At 37.1% G+C, this 22660-nt stretch overlaps 1 long non-coding RNA gene across 1 annotated transcript; it reads left to right on the forward strand.

Annotated features, from left to right (window-relative positions):
• Positions 1-3572: 3572 nt before the first annotated feature.
• LOC125096050 (uncharacterized) lies at positions 3573-18899 on the forward strand. Its single transcript, XR_007126039.1, has 3 exons — positions 3573-3657; positions 9297-9508; positions 18833-18899. It is a non-coding gene; the product is annotated as an uncharacterized LOC125096050 (long non-coding RNA).
• The last annotated feature ends 3761 nt before the right edge of the window (positions 18900-22660 follow it).

The raw sequence follows: 22660 nt of genomic DNA on the forward strand, positions 1-22660 counted from the left end.
TCACCTCAATTATTATTCATCCAATTAAAAATTCCAAAACAATTACTATAATTCTGCTTAAAGCCAAGCATGAAAGTTTCGTAGTCAAACACACATAGAATTGTTGAATGTCTCAAGAAGAAAATGACAAAGCAAAGATTATTTCATAATTAAGTCTAACCTTTAATTATAGGTCCTTTTAAATCAAGTTATTCTGAAGGGGTGAAATAAATCATCAAAAGGGCCTTGGCAGTGCATCACTGCATGTACTACTCTACAACAAGGTATTGGTGGTGGGTCAGACTTTTTCCCTTTATTAACTTAATGGGAGACATATTAGAGATAGGGAATGCCTAGGCAAGATCCAAAATACACAAATAGGTACTGAATACCTAAAAGAGTTTTCCCATGACTTATAAACAATGAGAAAATTGTGAGACAGTGAGAACTTGGAAGGGCACTTTCTCATCCAAGACTTTAGCCTGAGGATTCCTTTTGTATTTTGTTCACCCCAATAAAAGCTTCAAAATATGTTCATTTTCTACTTCTTCACAAGAACAGTTGCTCACTATTCCATTTTTTCCATTCTTAATTCCAACCCATTTTTACCAGCCCCTGGGGAACCAAGAAACTCTATTATCCCCCAAATAATTTTTTCCATGATTTCCTGTGCATGTTTTTAGGGTATCACAAGGGACTTCTTTATTGAGATTCATTCTCATAAAAAAATAAAATAAAATAAGAAAGATTTAATATTCTATCATTTTTTCAAAGCACTGGTACAAGTAGGTACCAATGCACTAAATGAATTTGTTTTCTGATGCTCCCTATTCTTCAGAATAATTTTTGTCTCCTAATTATGCTTTTGTCTCTATTCATGCTTAAATCTTCATTTTTAATTTGCTCTCTCATTAGGAAGTCATTTCTTTACTCTCTTGTCTCCCCTATTATTCCCTATTAATTCCCCTATTAATTCCTATGCACTTTTCCCAGCCATATTGTCACCCTTCTGTCACTCTTTGTTGCCCATATCCTGTATTCCATTCTCTGTCCCATTTCATCCTGTCCTCTCTGCCCCTGGTTTCACCCAGAGATGCTATTATGGTGATTGATTTACACAGTGCAGAACATTCCATAGGTATCATATTGCTATACAACATACACATCCCATACAACAATAAATCTAAAAATAACTAGCAAAAGGAGACGTTTAAGTTGAGAGTTAAAAGTGCTAACAGGGTCAACGGGTACAGTCATTGTGTTGATGGTGGTTTCACTACCTTAGAGACAAATGGGCAAGAGCCAATAGAGCTGGGCACTCATGATGAAATCAGTAATAAATCAGACACAGAATATAAGCATGAATCAAATTACTGTACTCAAATAAGAGCTAGGCACCGACTTGAAAGGAAAATATGTCATTTCCTTCCCTTTCCCACCATCTCACTTCCATCCATCTTTTGTCTCCTTTGCTTGATGTCTGTCTTTCTCATTCCCACCCTTATTTTTAAGTTTCCCTTGTTTTATGATTTTCGAAAGCAGCAAAATCCATACCCGCATCCTGAAACTGCTTATCCTTCTTATTAAATGTAATTTGATGTGTTAAGACCAGATTTCAGTCCTCTCGAGAGTCAGATGTGTCATGATGAATAACATCTGTATATCTTAAGAAGTGAAAGCCTGTTCACAGCTCAGGATTGAACAGACATAACATCCAAAGATAATTTGTAATCTTCATATAGACCCTAATAAGAGCACTCTATCACTTGCAGGGAGATGTCGCTTTTTTGTTCTTTTCTCTTCTCTTCCTAGACTCACCCTATTTCAATTGTTCTTTCAATGATTCAGTAACCACCCTCCACTCGGGTGTAGCCACAAGTACCTCTGTGTTAAACCACTTGTGAGACATATTAAGCACGACCTCAAACAATGCAGTAGAACTATTGATTCGTGGGAAGCAACAGCACCAGACGGAAAGAAAGAGCCCTTTTCTCAAATGGGCCACTCATTTAAGGCCAAAACGCAGGTTGGTTTCAGAGGAGAAGCAGCAAAATAATAAATAGACTTTGCCTACTTCTTAGCTTTTCCTGAAGTGTTTATTAGTTTTTCTTTTTATTATGGAAAAATTCAAATATGAATAAATAAAGAGAAGAGTAAAACGAAGCTGTGTACCTATCACATGAGTTTCCAATTGTTTCCTCTCTCCCAATCTCTTCTGCTATTATATATTTTATGTGTGTGTGTGTGTGTTTATCACATACTGTATAACCCATAAACCCCAATGCACTTTGAATAAATATTATTAAAATTATTATTGTTTCTTTGGTTTAAAAAAGAGCCATTTATCTTTCAAATATCAGTTAAAACTTACTACAGTGGTGTGTCATTTCAACTGATAAAAAATATTTGTCCGTGTCTACTGTGAACAAAAACTAACTTACTCCGTGGGGATCTAGAGAGTTTAACTACTCCTTAGAGACTTTAAACCCACACTCTTTTCAGTGCTCCCCACCTTTGAAAGTATCTGGTGCCTCTCATTTTGAGTCCATTCGGCACTCTCGAGGGGAAATTAATTTGCATTTATTGGTTTTCTCTGGTATAAAAGCACAGTTATTATTTATCTAGAACTCTCATCTTCAAAATTTAGTTCGTATCATTTCTACTGTTTTGTCACTTATATTTTCTTTGTTCTTATGGAATTATACTTTTATTCCTTTATTTTCATTTTAGTTAATTTCAGGAATAAGTAGGTATAAGCCAACCTTGTATGCCCCCACACTAATGCGTAAGCCGTTTTTACTTGGCCTTTGATACTTAAGGTGATGGCACATTCCACATGACAATGGTGGGACTCTCACAAAATCCTCCTCCAGAAAGAGAAGAGGTCAGAAAAATTATATTAGAGAACAGGCAGAAGGAACACATTGCTTATGCCTCTGTTTCCTATTCTATATCTGCTTTCTTTCTTTGTATTCACAAAGCCCTATTCCCAGAACTCTCTTTACATTTTGATTAATAATATATTTGCAATTGGCAGAGAGGCAGAGAAGAATTATAGATATTACATGTGCCCTATGCAGTTTCTTCCTTTTCTGGGAAAATACCACCTACAAAACATCCTGTCCTTTTACACTATTTATAATGAACATTTTTTAACAACATCTGTCTTGTGAACATATAAAGTAGGAATTGTGTGTAGGTGACATGAAACCGTCAGCTGCGGAACACCGGGGACAAAAACAGGTTGACAGAGTAAGCGGAGAGTGACCTATGATGACATCCAAAGCAGTTGGGACCACTGAGTGAGCCACAGAAATGAACTCTTCTGTTTTGATCTAGTTGCGATTTGATTGATTTGTTTACATGCCATAGAAAACACCCCTGAGTAACCTAAGATTTCCAAAGAGGGGAATTGAAAAACATTGAGTGGCTCCCAGAAAGAAGGTGAGACTGGAGAACTGGGCTTGGAAGCCGGATGGGAGCAGGGGTTCTCCTGGGAGTCTGGATGCAGGTCTGCTTATCTATTCTGGCTGATGTCATGGGAACAACGGAACTCCAGCTATGTCTCCTTGCCCTCATCACTCGGTGCAAGATTCCCAGTCCCTAACAGTCCTCCTGGCTACCTCCTTGTCAGGTGTCTGCCCTTGCCTGTATCAGCCTGAGGAGGAGAAGTATTTGGTAAGAAAGACTTCCAGGGAGCCCCTTCCCCCAACCCTGCTTGCTTGCCCTATGGGAGGACACAGTACCCTGGTTCAGATGCCACCTAAAAACCACACTAGGCAACAGGGTCATTGCCAAAGGAAACCCGAATACTGCACATCAGGGAGCAGGGCTAGTAGGAAAGCAAAATACCAAATGATTATTCTGCCCCACTATCTTCTCTTTCTATATAAATCCATTAGTAGTTTCCAAGGATGAGTAAACAGCAGATTTTATGAATAAAATAAACAATCAATTGGATTATTATCTCTGTTTTTTAAAGCCTATTCTGCCTTTTAATGCCTAATGACATTCTTAATATTTTGCTAAAATCTTATGGTCTTGTTCTCCCCAAGATTGAAGACTCCCCTGTGTAGCCCTTCTCCACTCTACCTGATCCCCTTCTGCACTCCCAGAAGTACCCTGCACCCAAAAAACGTTGCTCATTCTCCTCACTATTGAAAATATGTGATTGTGAACAAGTGATGCTGTAGAAATAGTCTATAGGACATTATAACCCTCTTCACTGTGTTTCTTTTTTTAGCCAAAAAGTACAATATTCAAAATTTAAAAGAAAAACATACAAGCTGGGAATATGTCCCCAAACAAGGCGTTTCCAAGTGTGAAGCATGTTGCCTAATAATAATATGTCATATATGTAGATAACCCTCTTACTGGTTGTCAGAACATTTTGCATTACATTCATTCATTCCACCAATACTTACTGAGCCCCTATCATGTGCCAGACATCGTCAGAGCCTAAGTATGTCCTGAAGGTAGTGCCACAGGATTTGCTGCAAGATCGAAGGTGGGGTATGAGAAAAAAAGAAGTCAAGCACCCAAGTCCTTGAAAGGTAGGTAGAGCCAGTGACAGGGGAAAATCAGGAATTGAATCCTGAAAGAGCCAAGTCTGAGAATCTTTTTAGATGTCCAAGGATAAATGGTATAAAGGAAACTGGGCTTGAGTGGAGAGATTAGGTTAAAAATACATATATTTGGAAGTTGTCTGCACATCACTGGTATTTGAAGCCATATGCTTAAGGGCATAACAAGGGAAAAACATAGACAGAGGAAAGATGGAGTCCAAAGCCCAACCCCCATGTTATCTCAGGGCTAAGAGACAAGGGCCAGGAGAAAAGAGGAAACCAGGAGCATGTAGAGTGCTGGAAAACAAGTGAAGAAAGGATTTCAAAAAAGAGAAGGGATGGCCTTTGTTAAATGTTGATGTTAGGTCAAGTCTGAGGAGAACTAAGAAACTGACAGTTGACATTGCACAGCAATGGAGATAAGAAGAGTGTTTGGAGGCAGGAGGAGGGGAAGGGAGGCTCACTGGAGGAGTTTGAAGGAGAAGAACAGAGGAATTGGAAAACAGCAAGTATAACCCCACTTTTAAGGAGTTTCATTAGTAAAAGGTTTCAGAGACATGGGAAGTATCTTGAAAAGAAAGAGCCAAGAGAAGAGGACAACTAACAAAAGGCATTTTAATGTAGGAGAAATGATAGCACTTTTCTCTGCCAAAAGGAGAGGTCCAGGAGAAGGAAAAAGCATCTGTTATGTAAGAAAGAGGTAGAACTGTTGCATCAAGGATTTGGGTAAACCATTAAGGGGGTGGTGTTTGCAGGAGAACAGAGACTCCATCCACAGTAACAGGAAAGTAAATGGAGCAAATAGACACAGATACACAGGTGGGTATGGTGGTGGGCTTCAGAGAAGTTCTATTTGGGCTGATTCTGTTAACTCAGTGGTATAGGAAGCAGCAGCCACAGTGGGGGTCCTGGGTGGTTTCTCGGAGAGCACTATGTTTAAATGGAGATTATAAGTCTGTTATTACTGTAATGACAGAATCTGGGATATTTGGAAAGTGACTAAGGGAGGGTACAGAGGAAGCACAGGAGGAGAGTCAAAGAACAGAGAGTGAAGCTTTACCTCCTCCTACCACACTCCTTGGATTTGTCTCCCACCCCCAAACACCCCCACACCTCCACCTCCAGAAGGACACTCAATGTTAGAGCATCTCTTCACTTTGCAAGGAATTAACAGTTAGCTAATTCAACCATCGACCTTATTAAGATCCCTTCTCAAGGTATTTAAAATCGTTTCCTCTGCCTAGAACACTATGCTCTTAGATCTTTGCATGGATCTCTCATCATTCGGATTTCACTTCTAATATCTTTTTCTCAGAGACCATCCCAGACCACCTGCTATAGTCCAAATATTCCTGTCCCCTCAAAACTTGAAACTCATCTGATTATCTCTCTAGGTCTCAGGGCGGGGGTGGGAGTTGTATGTAAAATTAGGAGACAGAAGACTTTGATCTAACTCTAAGTAATCCTTATTCCTATTTTCAAACATTAGGATAGTTTATGATTATATAAATTCAATATATAAATTATTTCAAGCCTTACACCCAGTGTCTTCCTCGTTGCTTTCCTTTGGACACACCCTTCTTGTGACTGAGCGCTGTCATCTGGTTCCCTGTGGTTTCTTAATCTTGGTGTTCGTATGTGTTTCCTGAGGCTTCTGTAACAAACTGCCACCAGCTTGCTTGCTTAAAACAACAGAAACACCCCTGGGGCAAATAATACATTATATGTTAATTAAAAAAAAAAAAAAAAGAAAGCCACACACACACACACACAGAAATAGAAACTTATTCTCAAAGTTGTACAGGCCAAGTCCTAAATCAGTAGCACCGAGCTGGAATCGGGCTGTCTGCAGGGCTATCTTCTAGAAAGGCTCTAGGGGAGAATCCGTCCCTTGCCTCTTCCATCTTCCAGTGACTCCTGGCAGCCCTTGGCTTGTGGTGGCATATTTCCAATTTCTGCCTCTGTCTTCATATCACTTTCCCCTCTTCTGTTCCAAATCTTCCCCTTCCTCCTTCCTATACAGATTCATGTGATTACCTTTAGGGCCCAGCCTGATAATCCAAGATAATCTACACGCCTAAACAGCCTTCACTTAATCACATCTGCAAAGACCCTGTTGTATTATATATTACAAATTTTTCATTTTTGAATCTGGAATCATTTAAATATTTTAACACTTTGATTCAATGGTGTGCTGAAGCTGGCTCATATCAGCTCGTGGAGTTGATGGTTAATTTTTCAGGAATTTTGTGAATGGTTGTCCAACACAGCCATCATGAAAAAGTGAAGTACATACGTTCATAATTAGAGGAGTCGTATATAAAACAATGGTTGTAAATAACCAAAGCTCATTGGGTCGCAGGAATTGTACTAGATTTTACTATTTCATGTCTCTTGAAGTTGTCCATCATGTCTGTATGATGGAAATAGTATATAATGGTATGCTCTGACACATCTCTTTCAAACTCTGCATTTAGTAATTTCATGTTAGTAGCCTGAAATTGCTCATGGTAGGTAGCACAGAAATCAGCACAGTTAACAAATTGGTGCTTTTTAAAAAAAAACTGTGATGTACTCTTAAAATCACTCTAGAAGCTACATAATCTTTAAGTCTAAAACCAAGCAAAGCTTAAGGAATTGTTTTCAGAGAAAAATATCCTTTTAGGTTTCAGGAGAGACTTTCTATGTCTTCGGTAAAGATATTGTGAAATAGCCATTTTTTCCTTTAAAAACGTTATGGGAGCACTCTGCTAGAAGGGCTAAGCAAAGTGAATTAGATGTAAGTCTGTTAGAACTAATTCACTGCTCAAGAAAAGAGATCAGCAGAAAATAAAGGGAGATAAAATTTAGTAAGCTAATAAGATGATTGAGTTTTCTGACAGGGTTAATTCATTTGTAATAATGAAGAAGATCTGGACCTACTGGAGGAGAAACAAGCTTTTACTATATAGGAAAGTGTTTACATTACATGTATCTATTGCTGCGATTTCAATCTTTCTTTGAGAAAAACTGAAGCTTTCATAGCTAATCATCTTCCTTATCTTCTTATTCTGCCTAATTAGTAATTATAAATTGCCTATTTTAAAACAGGATCTAGGACACAATGAGAACTTTTAAAAAGTTAAATCAAGCTGGGCTAAATGCCCAGAAAAATTAAAAATTTAGTTTAACACTCCTGGGATTTCTATGTATGTCCATGTGTCTATGATTGGGTTTATTAGACAGAACTAATTGAAAATAAAAGATAAAACACCTGGAAATTAAAGCTCAAATAATGTTAGTAAGTGATAAGAAAGCATTTTTTTAATCAGAGTTCAAGGGACAGAAAAATGGTCTATCAACTAACTTCATTCAAGTTTTCCTTGAAAGAAATTTAAGGTGTTCAACTTGCCTACCAGTTGAAAGTTAATACCTAGAGACAGAAACCTCACTCCCTAAATCCAGTACTAAGAAACACGCTTATTAATGGAGTCAGGGCTAGAAAAAGTTGTAAGGGAGAGAAAATAGGAGTTAAATCACGAAAATAAAAAGACAAAGCAAAACTTCTAGCAAATGGAGCAGAAAGAGAAAAAGAGAGTGGGGAACATACAGGATTTAGAATTTGTTTTGAGGAATATTCTTCAGATGAGCATCACAGCAGGGTGTCTCCCTGTCCTTTGAGTAATTTGACTAGCCACAATCCTCAGCTGTTTAAGTGGATAATCTTCTTAAAGACTGGCTTTGCTTTTCCAGAGTGCCCAGCAGAGTGCCCTGTGGTCAGTGACACCCCATAATTTATCACCTAATTACTTAGTATTTGTTCCGAAAATGTCAGAGGCTCTGCTGGGTCAAACCAAAAGGGCTAAACTAGTGAGAATTCAGACCCTAGAATTATCCATGATCCCCAAAGTCTATCTGTATTAGAAACTTTCCAGGAGAAATTCTACTCAAAAGAGAATCAGCTGGAAGGGAAGAAACCCCTCATGTTGGCCAGAGATAAAAAGAGTTACACATGTACATGAGAACTATGGCGTGTAGTACGTTAGTTAGAATATTGTTTGCTTTTGTTTTTAATGCTATCTTGACCTAGTTTTGATGCCCCGGCTGGAGGCTGGTCAATTTCTCTTCCTGAGGTGCTGATTAAAACCACAGCCCACCCACTCCCAGCATGGGACTCCTACCCTCCAGCACCACTATTCACCTAGCCAGGTACCAAACAGGGAGAGATCCCAGGCTCTGGAGTCTATGAAATTACTCCAATTAGCCAATACACAGGGAACCCCAAACCTAGATAACTCTACCCCACTTGCCACACGTAAGCTGCCCTCAAAACAGTTGTCGCGTTTCAATAGAAAAGCATTAAGATAAAGGAAGTAACACAATCAATGACAATAACTACAGTAGATATATTTTTTTTTTAATTTTTTTTTATTTATTTGACAGACAGATCACAAGTAGGCAGAGAGGCAGGCAGAGAGAGACAGGAGGAGGCAGGCTCCCTGCAGAGCAGAGAGCCCGATGCGGGACTCTATCCCAAGACCCTGAGATCATGACCTGAGCCGAAGGCAGAGGCTTTAACCACTGAGCCACCCAGGCGCCCCACTACAGTAGATATATTTTTAATCAATATTTTTACCTATGTGTTTTTATCCATATATGTATCGATCTATCTATATGTAAATAAATTAAACCTCAACAATGAAAGTAATGAAGAAATAGCTCAGGGAGTCACATCCCTGGACATCACCTCGCAGAGCTCTTCTTCCCTCCTAGCCACCAGCCAGAAGAGAGCAGCTCCAGAAGGAAGAGCTGATAAATTGTAAGAAGGACAAGGCTTTTGTAAAATTGTAAATTTTGTAAAATTGCCCAGCGCTCTTGTCATGGTTGTGACTTCTGCATCCCATCTTTAATCTCTCAAAGCTCATCTTAATCTTCTAAGATTTTGAAGGCCAAAGAAGCATTTTGATCTATTCTAGGAGCTAGAGGTAGGTAACTATTAGCAATGGGGAAGTAACCCCACCACTATATATATATATATATATATATATATATATATATATATAGGTATATACCTCCCTTAATTTCCCTGATTCTTAGTTCTCATCTGTAAAACCTGAATAATGGTCTCTAGGTCATTAGATTAATAGAGCTGACAAATGTATAGTAGTATATCTGGTTCTTGAAACAATAACCTTTAGCCTATGGTAGCTATGTCAAAATTAAAATTCTGCTACTAAATATCACTTAATCCTTCCAGTCAGCTTTCATATCCACTTCTTCCATTTTAGGCTTCTGGCTCTTACCCTACCAAATCCTTTTCACTTCATCAAGCAGTAACTAATCCACTCCAGTGTCTCTTTTCTTTCATTTACTCTGTGTATCTCTTCCTGGTGTGTTGTTAAGGAAATACTGATTTCTACTGCTTCAAGGTCAGACTCCACTTCCTCACTTCCAAGGTTCCAGTTTCCTAGTTTCTTTCACCATCGATTTCTCAGCTATACATCTGGCCAGCTGATCCCAATCCCTGAAACATGCTTCTACTAAAGAGAAAAATTGAGCTGCTGCCCTATAGTGCCTTGCATGGGCCATTCTTAGTCTCACTACTATGCTTTTTCCTGTTCTGTAACATCTTCCTGGAAGGTTCTTGAAAGAAATCTTACTCAATTTCCAAGGCTAGTTCAATTATATGTTTTCCATACATTTCTTCTGTCCCTTCAAGATTATCTCTACTTGTCTTTACTTACCCCTGCCTTCTTTGCACTTGTGTTAGGTTTTGTTAAGACCCATACATTCTGGAAATGTATTTTACATCCCCAAGAAAATTATAAACATGATGAAGCAAAACATGATACCATTCACACACACACACACACACACACACACACACACACACACACACACACAAAATGATACCATTCACTCTCTTGGTGGCTTAGTGCTTGGCACTAAAACAGTTCATTAAAAATTTGATTGTCTGAAAATAACATGCCTAAAATGAAAACTGGCATTTATGGAAAATTTGCTTTGTGTCCAGCACATGCCTTTTATGTGTAATCATCATTGCCCAAAAGACCAATTTTGATGGTTAAAAATTACTGCCATTTACAGATGAGGAATCTATGGCCGTGCGACATTAAGTCATGTGCCCAGAGCTGTAGCATCAGTGAGCTCAGCAACTGCCATTTACTTAGACTCTGCCTTTCTCTCTTGAATCTTCCTCCAAGTATACAGCAGTGGACCAGACATATTGGTCTTTCTCTTCTCCTTGGATGAGTCCAAGTTCACTCCCATCTCAGAATTCTTTCACTCTTGTTCCTTCTTGAAAAGGTCTTCCTCTGTATCTTCACATCATAGTCTCACTCTCATGACTGAATCTTCAATGCAATGTTAATCTCTTCAGAGATTTCCAAACCACCTGAGCCACAGTGGTTCCCAATTACTTCCCACCATATCATACTATGTAATCTTCTTCATAACACTAATGAAGGTCCCAAATTATCTTTTTTTTTTTTTTTGAGAGAGAGAGAGTGAGAAAGAGAGAGAGCATGAGCAGCAGGCAGGGGTGGTAGGGAGGCAGAGAGAGAGAGACTTTCAAGAAGACTCCAAACTTAGTGCAGAAGAACCCCATGTGGGCCTCAATCTCAGCATCCTGAGATCATGACTGGAGCCAAAATCAAGAGTTGGATGCTTAACTGACTGAGCCACCCAAATGACCCTGCTATTATGTATTAGTTATAAACAAAACAATATCCCCGTCATTATAGAATTCTGTATATTTCACTTAGACTGCCCAGGAAAAGGCTTGCTCTCTGTCTTTAAGATGTGCTTCCTAAAAATACAAACCTAGGTCATGGAAATAGTTAATATCTTCTATTTTTAACTTAAAAAATCTGTTATAAACTTTTTTGTTCTATTTGCCTTTTAATAATACTTTCCTCTTTGCATTCAAAATAATGAAATTCTTTAAATTATAAAAATTATCATGAACCATATAAAATGCTGTCTTTGCAGACAGAAAGTGGTATAAAATTGCGATTTCATGCAGTTCCATCAGACAGACTAGCTCTAGAGATCTGTAACCTCTAGACCCCATCTGCAGTTTCCTACACCCCAGATTGCTGTCCTCTGAGTTATCAGACTTGGGAGAAAAATTACCCTCTATGAAGTTGCTTTCTACACCACTCAAAATAAAAGTCACGTGCTAAAGAGAATTCTGGTTTACCTTTGCTACATTTTATGGAACTATATGTTGTGAAATAGTTAAACATTAGCTTGATTGTGTAGATAAAAAAGGGAAAACACTTTGAAATAGGCATGGTTAATGGCTCCTTTTTAAAAGCAAAATCTAACTATAGGCACATACTCACTGAGACACAGTGCATCCATCAACCTTAGAAAAAGGTTTCTGGTCTGAGTATTGACATGCCAGATAGTGGCAGAGCTCACGATAATGGAGCAGCTTTATTCCTAGAGTGATGTTTTTAACTAGGACTTCATCGATGTGCGAGGTTTCCTGAGAGAAAATAACAGATCAAAAATGGTTGATTTCTTAGGTTTACAGGAGATTTTTTTTTTCCTTGACAAATTATGCGGAATTTTCCTATAGGTCACAAGATTTCATTAACTCTATCTTCAGACAATTCTAAATTATTTGTGCAGATTATCCAATTTGTGGATTATTTGTAGCATTCATTTTAATTTTGACTTGTCTATACCTAACAACTGACCCAGTTCTGAATCAACCCCTTTCCCTGGACGTCTACCAACATGAACTCAGGAAATATCAGCTTATGTAAATCCAAATTAAGAAGGCAAATCTTTCTAATTTAATGTTGTACAATATGACCCACTCTAAAATAAAATATTTTGAAATTTTGTATTATATTGGGTCATTTGTGATTCTATATTCCTTCACTCGGGTGTGATTTACCATATTTATTTTGAATGTTTTGACTCAAGATTCCAAATGTTTATCACCTTCAAAGAATTACATGTGCAGTTGAGATACACTTAGAAGAAGTATCACAGGATAAGTTTAATACTGTATGATTTAGATTATAATCATGGTTTACTGAGATAAAACGGTAAACTTCTCTAGCCACCAATTTTATACAGATCAGAACTAAAGTCTTAATAAAAGCACCAGAACATGAATGATATTGCTAAGAACTACACTGAAGAAGTAAAACAAGAACTAAAGAAATAAAAAAGAAACCTAACACTGATTAAAGCACAGCTCATTGAAGTTCATTGATTAAACCACAGTTCATAACAAATGAGAAAGATTCTTTTCAATTCATAGAATACTTTCAAATTTAGGTGCTCCTGGAGGTTGTTCTCAATCTAGGTTTTTATGTATTTGAATTTTAAAAGCCTGATATTGTCAGGTTTTTCTCGCTCAGCCAGAAGCTTCTATGAATATCTCCCCAAGGAAGATTCTTTATAGGTTGAATGTTTTGAAAGCCCCCTCAAAACCAGGACCTGGTACCTGAGACAGAGGAACACGTGTGGAACTTCTTGCAGGAAACAAGAAGGGAAAGGCATTTGTAATAGAACTTGATGTTTCATGGCAGAAGGGTAGTGGCAACACTAGAAAGACCTGGAGGAAATACACAAGCTTTGTGGAGCTGTGTGCTAAATTATACATCATTACGAGCTGAATTAGACCCCTATGGCCCAATTCATGTTGAACTCCTAAACCCCAGTACAGAAGAATCTGCTCTTATTTGGAGGTAGTTTCTTCAAAGGACAAATCAAGCTAAAATGAGGTCATTAGGGTAGGCCCTCATTTAATATTACTGACATCCTTATATAAGTGCAAGGGAGTCATTTCTGGGGAATGTAAAGAGCTTCTGAATTCTGCATATTAACGAGCATGTAATAAAGAGAATACAAGTTGACAGCAGACACTTGAGGTATTCAACTTTCTCTTTGCTTCATACCGTACCATGAAGAGAAGTACATCATGGGAAGCAAAATGTATAGCCTCCCTCTAACCTCCCTCTTCTTCCTTTTCACGCCTTCGTTTCCTTTCGAAGTTTCTCTACTTCTGTAGCACCCTGTAGTAGAATGATTCTGAACCATAAAATTAGGTGAGTATGTAAATGCCAGTTCTGCCACCTGTAAGTTACTTAAATTCTCTGAGCCACAGTTTCATGATGTAAACCAGTATAAAACTTGCTTTAAAAGTCTCCGTCATTAGAGGTGCCTAGTGGCTCAGTTGGTATAGTGTGCAACTTTTGATCTTGGGGTATGTGTTTGAGCCTCACATTGGGGGCATAGATTACTTAAAAATAAAATATTAAAAAAAAGTTTATATATAAAAAAGTCTCCATCAATAAATAAGAAGAATAGAAAATAGAATAAATGACACTACAAGGAAGCAACCAGCCAAATGGAAATTGTGGGATACTACACAAGCTAAATGGCCAGGTTTCCTTTACAAGTAAATGGCATAAAAAAGGACAAAGTGACACTTAAAGATTAAAAAGAGAGAGAGACATATCAACCAGATGCTGTGTGTGCAACTTATGTTTGGATTCTGATTTAAACAAACCAACAATAAAAAGTTTTGTTTGTTTTGGTGAATTGAGGAAATTTGAATACAAATGGGTATTAGGTAATGTTAGCAACTAATTATTTGGGGCTTTGGGCTTGTAATTGCTATGGTCTGAATGTGTCTTCCCAAAATTCATACATTGAAATCCTAATGCCCAAAGCAATGATATTGAAAAGTGGAGCCTTGGGGGGTGACTAGATTATAAGGTTGGAGCCCCCATGAATGAGATCAGTGCTTTTATAAAAGAGACTTGAGAGAAACCACTCACTCTCCTTCCATCATATGAGGATACAAGAAGTTCATGAAAATAAGAAACAGTCTTCTAAAGAATTCTGAGGGGGGGATATTTTTAAAATAATTGGAAGTCAATTCCAGTGATAATTGTGCCTATAAAAACATGGATGTGGCTACCAAAATACTCACCAGAGGAAAATTCAAAATCTTAAGATTCAATTATTAAATTAAATTTCAATTATTAAATTAAAAATAATGAAAACAAATGAACTATGCAATAAAATCAGGAAACAAGGAAACAAAAACAAAAGAAGCAAAAGAAAAGATATGAGATTTCATAAGAATAAAAACATAAAATGCACTAATTGGAACAGAAAAATAACAATGTTTTACGTAAAACCAAGACTTGGTTCTCTGAAAATAGGAATTAATTAGACAAATCTCTAGTAAGACTAAAAAATAACATATGTAAAACATTAAGCACAACATTGGAGTTATTATCATTTACACAAATATTTTTAAGATTTTAAGCAAAAACTTTAAACAACTTTTTGCTAAGTTAATGAAATTTGTGAAAATAGTTGACCAAATCTGTCTCAAAATGTTATCAGATCCACGGAATGTGAGAAATTAGAATAGTTATCAAAGAATCACCCCTCAAAATAGTATGGGGCTTTTGTCTTTCCAAAAGATAAGCTCTATTTATTATCCGTTCAGTGGACAAATCATTCTTGATTGTCTTAAAACGATACTTTTTTTTAAAAGATTGTATTTATTTATTTGACAGACAGAGATCACAAGTAGGCAGAGAAGCAGGCAGAGAGAGATGGGGAACAGGCTCCCTGCCCAGCAGAGAGTCTGATGCAGGGCTCCATCCCAGGACCCTGGGATCATGACCTGAGCTGAAGACAGAGGTTTTAACCCACTGAGCCACCCAGGTGCCCCCAAAAAGATACTTTAAAAACATACAAAAGCAAAGAAAATATCACAATCCATTTTCCAATGGATTACCCAATGAAGGAAGTATCAGGGAAATAAAATAGTAGAACAAACTATTTTAGTAATACGATTATAAAGTACCCTTTAAAAAAAATTAACAAATAGAATCCAGCAAAGTTTTAAAAGTTTAACACCCTGTGACCAAGTAAGGATAATCTCCAGAATGCAAAGATGGTTTGATCTTAGGAAGTCTAGCAATAGAATTCATCAAATTAATATGCCTGTGGATAAAAATGATATGATCATCTCAATAGATGCACATAACTCTACAAAACTTCATAAATGTAATAAAATTCTATAAAAATTCAGAGTAAAAAGTCCTAGTAAAATAAGATTATAAAAACAGTTTCTTACCATAATGGAACTGAATAAACAATTGATAATCAAATGTGAAAATCTGTCACAAATCAACATCCAAGATTCTGCAGAATGGCAGGCAGTAGTCATTCCTGTTAGAACCACAATAAAAAAGAATGCTTGTTAACATCGTTCTGGAAGTACCAGCAGTGAATCATTAAGCAGAGTGGAAAATTATGAATATTAGAGATGAGGTAGCAAAGCTATCATTATGATTGTCTACCTGGACAACACAAAGGAAATGGATGAAATTTGACTGCAACTCTTAAGGAAGTTCACAAATATGACTAGTTACAAAATTAACACACACAACTCAATTCCTTTCCTAGATAATAACCTTTGAGAATCTGGAAATGGAAAATGCTTCTACTTATAATAAAACCAAAATATAAAATGACCAGGAGAAAATATTTTAGATACACTGTATTTTTATGAAAGAAAGCTACAAAATTCACTAAGGAATATAAAAGAAGATATAAATACATTTATACACCATGTGTCTGATATAAAGCTTCAATACTGGAGAGATTTCATGTTGTTCAAAATTAATAAATAAATGTATCCAAATCATGTGTCATTTAACATAATAGTTAAATGCACAGACTTTGGAGACAGCTGAGTTAGAATCCCAGAGCCACCTCTTACTGTGAGACGTTGGGCAAGTTACTTTACCTCCCTGAGCTTATTTATTCAGTTTTAAAATAGTCATAAAGGAATATCTATCTTGAAGGATTGCTTTGGAGATTAAATAAAACAGTACATGTACTATCTTTAGCACATGCCTCTACTCTAAAGATTAATAATGTTGGGTATTGTAATCATTATTACTTCACTCTGGCCAAGGGGTCTTACACATTTTCTATAAAGGGTAAGTGATAAATATTTCAGTCTTTCAGGCTACATTATTCCTTACTTATGTTATTCTTTGTTGCTTATTTGTTTACATTCCTTTAAAAACATAAAAAATAATCCGTAATAGAAGTCTGCTTAAGAAACAGGTCATGAGGGGGGCGCCTGGGTGGCTCAGTTGGTTGAACATCTACCTCTTGGTTTCAGCTCAGGCGATCTCAGGGTGGTGAGATCCAGTTCCATGTTGGGCTCCACACTCAGAAGGGAGTCTGTGATTCTCTCTCCCTCTGCACTTCTTCCCACCACTCTCTCTCTCTCCCCCCTCTTTCCTTCCCTCTTTCTCTCTCAAATAAATAAATAAACAAAATCCTTAAAATATTCATTAAAAAAAAAAAAAGGACCACAGACCGGATTTGGCATGTGGGCTACTGTTTACAGAACCATGTTCTAAACTAGTAAAACAAATTTGATCTCACTGATAGAGAAATGCAAATTAAGTGAAAGTTATCAAGTGGGTAAAGATTTTTTTAATACCCCGTTTTATGAAGATATGAGAAAATGGGCACAGAGGTACACTGCTGATAAATTCTTGACTGGTGGACACTTGATGCATTCAAAGACTTAAAGTATGTATTTTCTTTCACCAGTCTATTTCTGGAAATATTTCCTGAAGAAATAATTGGAGACATTCTCATATGTTTGAATAAGGATATTTAACACAGGGATGGTCCTAACATTGAAAATCAGTAACTATTTAAACGTCTAGCCATAGAGGATGGATTAAATAAAATACAGTGCCTCCATACGATGGAATAATATGCAAATATTAAAAATAATGTTAAAGCATATAGTGCCTTTTTCGAAAAACAAAAGACTGAAATAGTGCCATCAACAACGAATCCAAGGGAGCTCGTGGAAAAGCCAGTTAAATAACTCTGCATTTAAAGCCTCATCCTGGGATGACTCTGGGTCTCTTTATGAAAGGCTGGGCATCACCTTCCGTGGTTACCGCAGAAGAAAAACAAACAAACAAAAAAGCAGCCACAAAGCACAACAGTGGCAGTCTACCAGGACCAAATTCCTTCATTTTTTTAGGCACCGTGCTTTTTAAAACTCTTTTGTAAATGTGGAGATTCAATGCCATTTTTCTTTTAGATTTTCTTAAAGACTTAATACTCTGTTTAAGGCTATTTAAGGCCAGTGAAAAACACAAAGAATTCACGGCATAGCACTATCCTTTTCTGGGAGACTCCTTTGGTTGTCCAATTTCTTTATACACAACATATGCTCAGAACTTTGAGTTTGGGTGAGATTACTCCAAGACTGGAAAAACCATGAAGTAAGCACAATTTACCACCACTTATTATAGTAATCTATCGTTGACATTTCAGCATGATTTCTGCAAATGACATCCATTTTCTAACCCCAGTTACTTAGACTTGCACTATCAGAGCTAGATCATCTATTTCATTGTCTAGTGAATTTGTGCCCCACAGATGAGTAGTAGTAGCTTGGTACTTTTCCAGGGTAACTGGTGAGATTTTAAACTTGGCTTCCAGCGACCAAGGATGCAGTTGAAACACTGCCTCTGTTTAGTAGTTGGACTTGAAGCACCTTGGCAGGCTGTTCGGGCAGGTTAACAAAAAAGTCTTTAATGTGGGCTACCCGCAAGGAAGGCTTCATTGTAGAGAAATCTACATTCAGGTATAATAGGTGAAGTTAATAGCATTAAAAGATCTTATAAAAATTTATATCTTAATAGGCCCCTCTGCAACCTGTACCTTGCCCTGAATAAGGAGATAAAATCGTGGCTGAAACTTCCCATCTAGATTGCCTGTGAAAATTTACAGCGGCTTCATCATGTCTTTTTTTTTTTTTAAGGTCCTGGCATTTACCAAGTTTGTTTTTAGTTTTCTTTTCTAAGAGTTCCCTACATCCTTCCCCTTTTCTGCCTTCTCGTCCCCCAATTCCCACTCCACCCAGTCCCTCTTTAACCAAGAAGAAAACAGAGACAACCAGGCTCATAGGGATTTTTTTTTTTAATTCATCTATCTAACATAGCGAATGCACTAGAGGTTAATTAGATGAGCACATTTTACGATGCAAAAGAATAAGAATATCGGAGTCATGCAAGGACGAAAGGGGTGGAGAAAATCAGGCAGGAGGATGGTAAGGAAAAAGGAAAGGAAAAAAAATGCAAAATGAGCAAACAGAAGTGGTAAAGCTACAGGACCTTTGGTATGATTCTTTGATGAGCAATTGTATGCATGACCTTCAGAGGAAACTTACCTATTTCACGATTTGTTGACAGGCTGGTGTGTGACATTTTGACTAAAGGACCTAGTTACATTGTGAAGAGAGGAAAGTACCCTTTAGGTAAGGAATATAAACAAATGTCTTCAACTCAGACATTTTTGAAAGAACTCAGGAGACTCCTGCTAAAGTGCATGTGGGTGACATCCTGTAGCTGCTTTCAAAAAGAAAGATATTTGAGAACCTATGAGCTCGGTGCTAACTCATTTTCTCAGATTTCAGTAGAAAAATAGAGTAGATCTAATACAAGAATTAGAAAAACACAGCTACTCTAAAGAAAGAGAATTTAGGAAACAAAAAAGGCAAGAGGAGTATGAATGGAATTTATAAATTTCAACCTGGTTTAAAAATATATACAGATACACTTAAAATTTCCAATTCAGAATAGAGATAACAAAGGGAAGTTGATATTTCTGCTAATCACTACTATAAAGGACATTTGGTATGTTCCTGCTTCAAAGGTACTGTTTAAGAAAAATTAGAATATTTGACAGAGATTGAAATCTCTAAGGAGAAAGTTATGAAACATCTTGAGAAAATTCAAACTCACTAGAACAGCAGGAGTGGATGACATTTAGCAATTAACTCCAAGGAAATAAAGAAATGCGCAATTGCAAAAATGCTGATAGGTTTTGCATAAAACAAAGTAATCTATTTTGGCCTTGAACAGCTGTTAAAAGTTCCTTCAAAGTCACTAACTAGTAAACAGCTGAGAATTCTTTTCTACCATCTATGTGCTGGAGGGAAGAAAGAAAGAGAGAGATAGAGAAAAGGGTAAGCTTCATACTTTACAGAGATTTGTAGGTTTTTAATAAATGACCCTAGAGAAGTCTTTGTGGGCCTGGTTTTTGGCTTCTTCTCCAAAGGGAATGCACTTGCTGCATAATTCTATCCAGCACATAAACCTTCCCTTGAATCATCAGGTCCTGCAAGATGAACATCCTGGACATTTATGAATTAGATGCTCTAATGGGCATCTCAAATTCTCTTGCTAAATATTTTATCTCATATAAAAGGAAATTCATTAAAAGTATGTTAGGCATTCTTTTATTAGAATAATGTTGGATAGTTGATATCAAAGAAGAGCTATACTTTAAATGATTTAAATTCTTTATTGCTCTTTACAAGCCAAAAGTCATTATCAACTAGCTAAGGGCTCCATTTAATCACAAGTAAATATAGTAAGGCAATCACAAGCATCAAAGAAAAAGCAAGCTTCAAACAGAAGTCCACAAAATGTATCTGACTGTGAAGTGAATATACTCCAAAGAAGCTTTTTAACTTATCTTGACAAAAACCAAACCATTGCTGAGGTTAAAAAGACTTCCACGTGTGTCTTTGTGAATATTGCTGACAGGGTTAGTTATGGATTTTAATATCAAAGATATAGTTGTTTTCTCTATATGAATAAAATTATATATTTATATTTATAGTCAATGTAAGCTAATTATTATTTTCTTCTATGGTAGACTACTAAACATATAGAGTTGTACCAAGATTGAAATAAGAAGAGTAAATAGAGAGTTTTGTAAGATGTGAATACAACTAAAAAGATCATGATCATTTTCATAAAGCATCTGTATCAGATCATTCCCTTCTAAGCTGAACCCACCAATGCAGAATGTGAATTCTCTACTCCCCACCTAGCTATCCTTCAAAACAATCTCAAGTTCACCCTCCAATTCACAGTGCTCTCTCCTTTCTCTGAAGCCAAGGCACTTAAAATTTATAGCACTCATTTGGTAATTAATCATGTAATGACCTGTGATATTTCTTTAATTGATATTATTTAATATCTCTCTCTCTTTCTTCTCCCACTTCCTCTACCCACTGTGTCTTTTTTTTCTTTCTCTCACTCACTCTGTCTCTCTTTCGCATCTTTTAAACTATGTTTTCAGCTTTTATGGGAACAAGTATGCAGTAAACTGCCACATTACAACACATGAATTCATGGCACACAATACTGTGTCTTGCATTCCATAAGTGCTCAATAAAAGTTTGTTGACTTAAAAAGTGAGTCTAAGAACTTAGCCTTATACTAGAAGCCTAGCAGGTATCTGGAAAGACTTGATTAAATTGATGATCTATGATTTGAAGGATGAGACATGATAGGTAGCTAGACAGTAGGATGTCTCGAGGCTTAGCAATCTTTCAGAGATGTTGTGCCAAATCAGCATTCACCCACTCCTTCCGAAGGTCAGATGCATGTCAATGCCTTTGGGAGAAGGAAACGTGGCAGAGTCTCACAGATCATTTACCCACCTGCCCCGTCAGAGACCACTCTACTATGAAACAGCTTTGAGTCTCTTAGGAAAGGAATCCCAAGACCAAAAACCAAATGCTTCCAGGACTTAGACAGCTAGAATCACCATGGAAGGAGAAGAGGGAACATTAAGAGGTTTCTTCTTCTATCTCCATGCTCCTTTCAATATCTGAGCATTCTAAAAGCCTGAGTCTTAATTATCAGCCAAGAAAAGCACAAGGTTTTCATTTACAAACAAGGGAGAGGGAAACAAGATAAGGGGGAATGAATGAAGAGAGTTTCTGAGACAACTTTGGTATACAACAGACTTCTTTCTTACATTTTACTTATGACATCAAAATGATCTCAATACCATCTCAGACACGAAAAGCAAAAGGCATCAAGAGTCTGCACCAAAAATTATCAAATTGAATGAAGAGAAACAGGACTGACTGGCAGTGAAGCTAAAATCTTCCCTCAAATCTTTAGTTCAAGTAGCTTCAGCTAAGCTCCAGAAATGGAAAATCTTACTTAAAGATTTACTAGCTATTTAGGGGCACCTTGGTTGCTCAGTGGGTTAAGCATCTGCCTTCAGCTCAGGTCATGATCTCGGGGTCCTGGGATGGAGCCCACCCCCCAGTCCTGCTCCCCACTCCTTCTTCCACTGCCCCAACCCCCGCTTGTGAGCACATGCCTTCTCTCTCTCAAACAAATAAATAAAATCTTTTTAAAAATTTATTTAATCACCAATGATACCTCATCAAATCTAAGAACATAATAAAATACCAGATTCTCCATGTTCACCTTCCAGAACAAAAAGTAGATTTTGATAGTCTTGAATCAAATGCTTGTTAAGTTTCAATATAAGCTTAAAACCATTGGAAACCACTCAAATTTTCCGAGGAGGAAAGAAAAGAATCAAAACCATAATTTTGGAACAAGAATAACCGAACATAGGGATATATAAAATTATATAAGGGCACCTGGGTGGCTCAGTGGGTTAAGCCGCTGCCTTCGGCTTGGGTCATGATCTCAGGGTCCTGGGATCGAGTCCCACATCGGGCTCTCTGCTCAGCAAGAAGCCTGCTTCCCTCTCTCTCTCTCTCTGCCTGCCTCTCCGTCTACTTGTGATCTCTCTCTGTCAAATAAATAAATAAAATCTTTAAAAAAAAAAGGCTTTAAAATTATATATAATTGTGTAACTTTGCTCATGACTTCTCTGAAAACACACAAAAAAATATTTAACAGACAATTTCTAGGCATTCAAAGATGACAAATATGAAACCCATAGGAGCCAATAAACTTCAGATTAAAAATTCTTTTTGCAGTTGGAAAGGCCAGCTATGTGGAGGCTAGTAGGAAAGCCATGGGTGTTCTCTGACTTGTAGTATCTTTCCCATAGCAAAGATAGTGTAGTTATTAGAAATGCTGTAGATGTAGTAAGTTTACTTTGACTTAATATAGGTATGATAGGCAGAATAATGCCCCCACCCCAAATCCCTGGAACCTGTGTATATATTATCTTACCTGGCAATGGAGAATTAGGATTGTAGATACAAATGAGGTTGCTAATCAGGTGACCTT

The sequence above is a fragment of the Lutra lutra genome, chromosome 3 (genome assembly GCF_902655055.1).
Source record: "Lutra lutra chromosome 3, mLutLut1.2, whole genome shotgun sequence".
Classification (NCBI taxonomy): domain Eukaryota; kingdom Metazoa; phylum Chordata; class Mammalia; order Carnivora; family Mustelidae; genus Lutra; species Lutra lutra.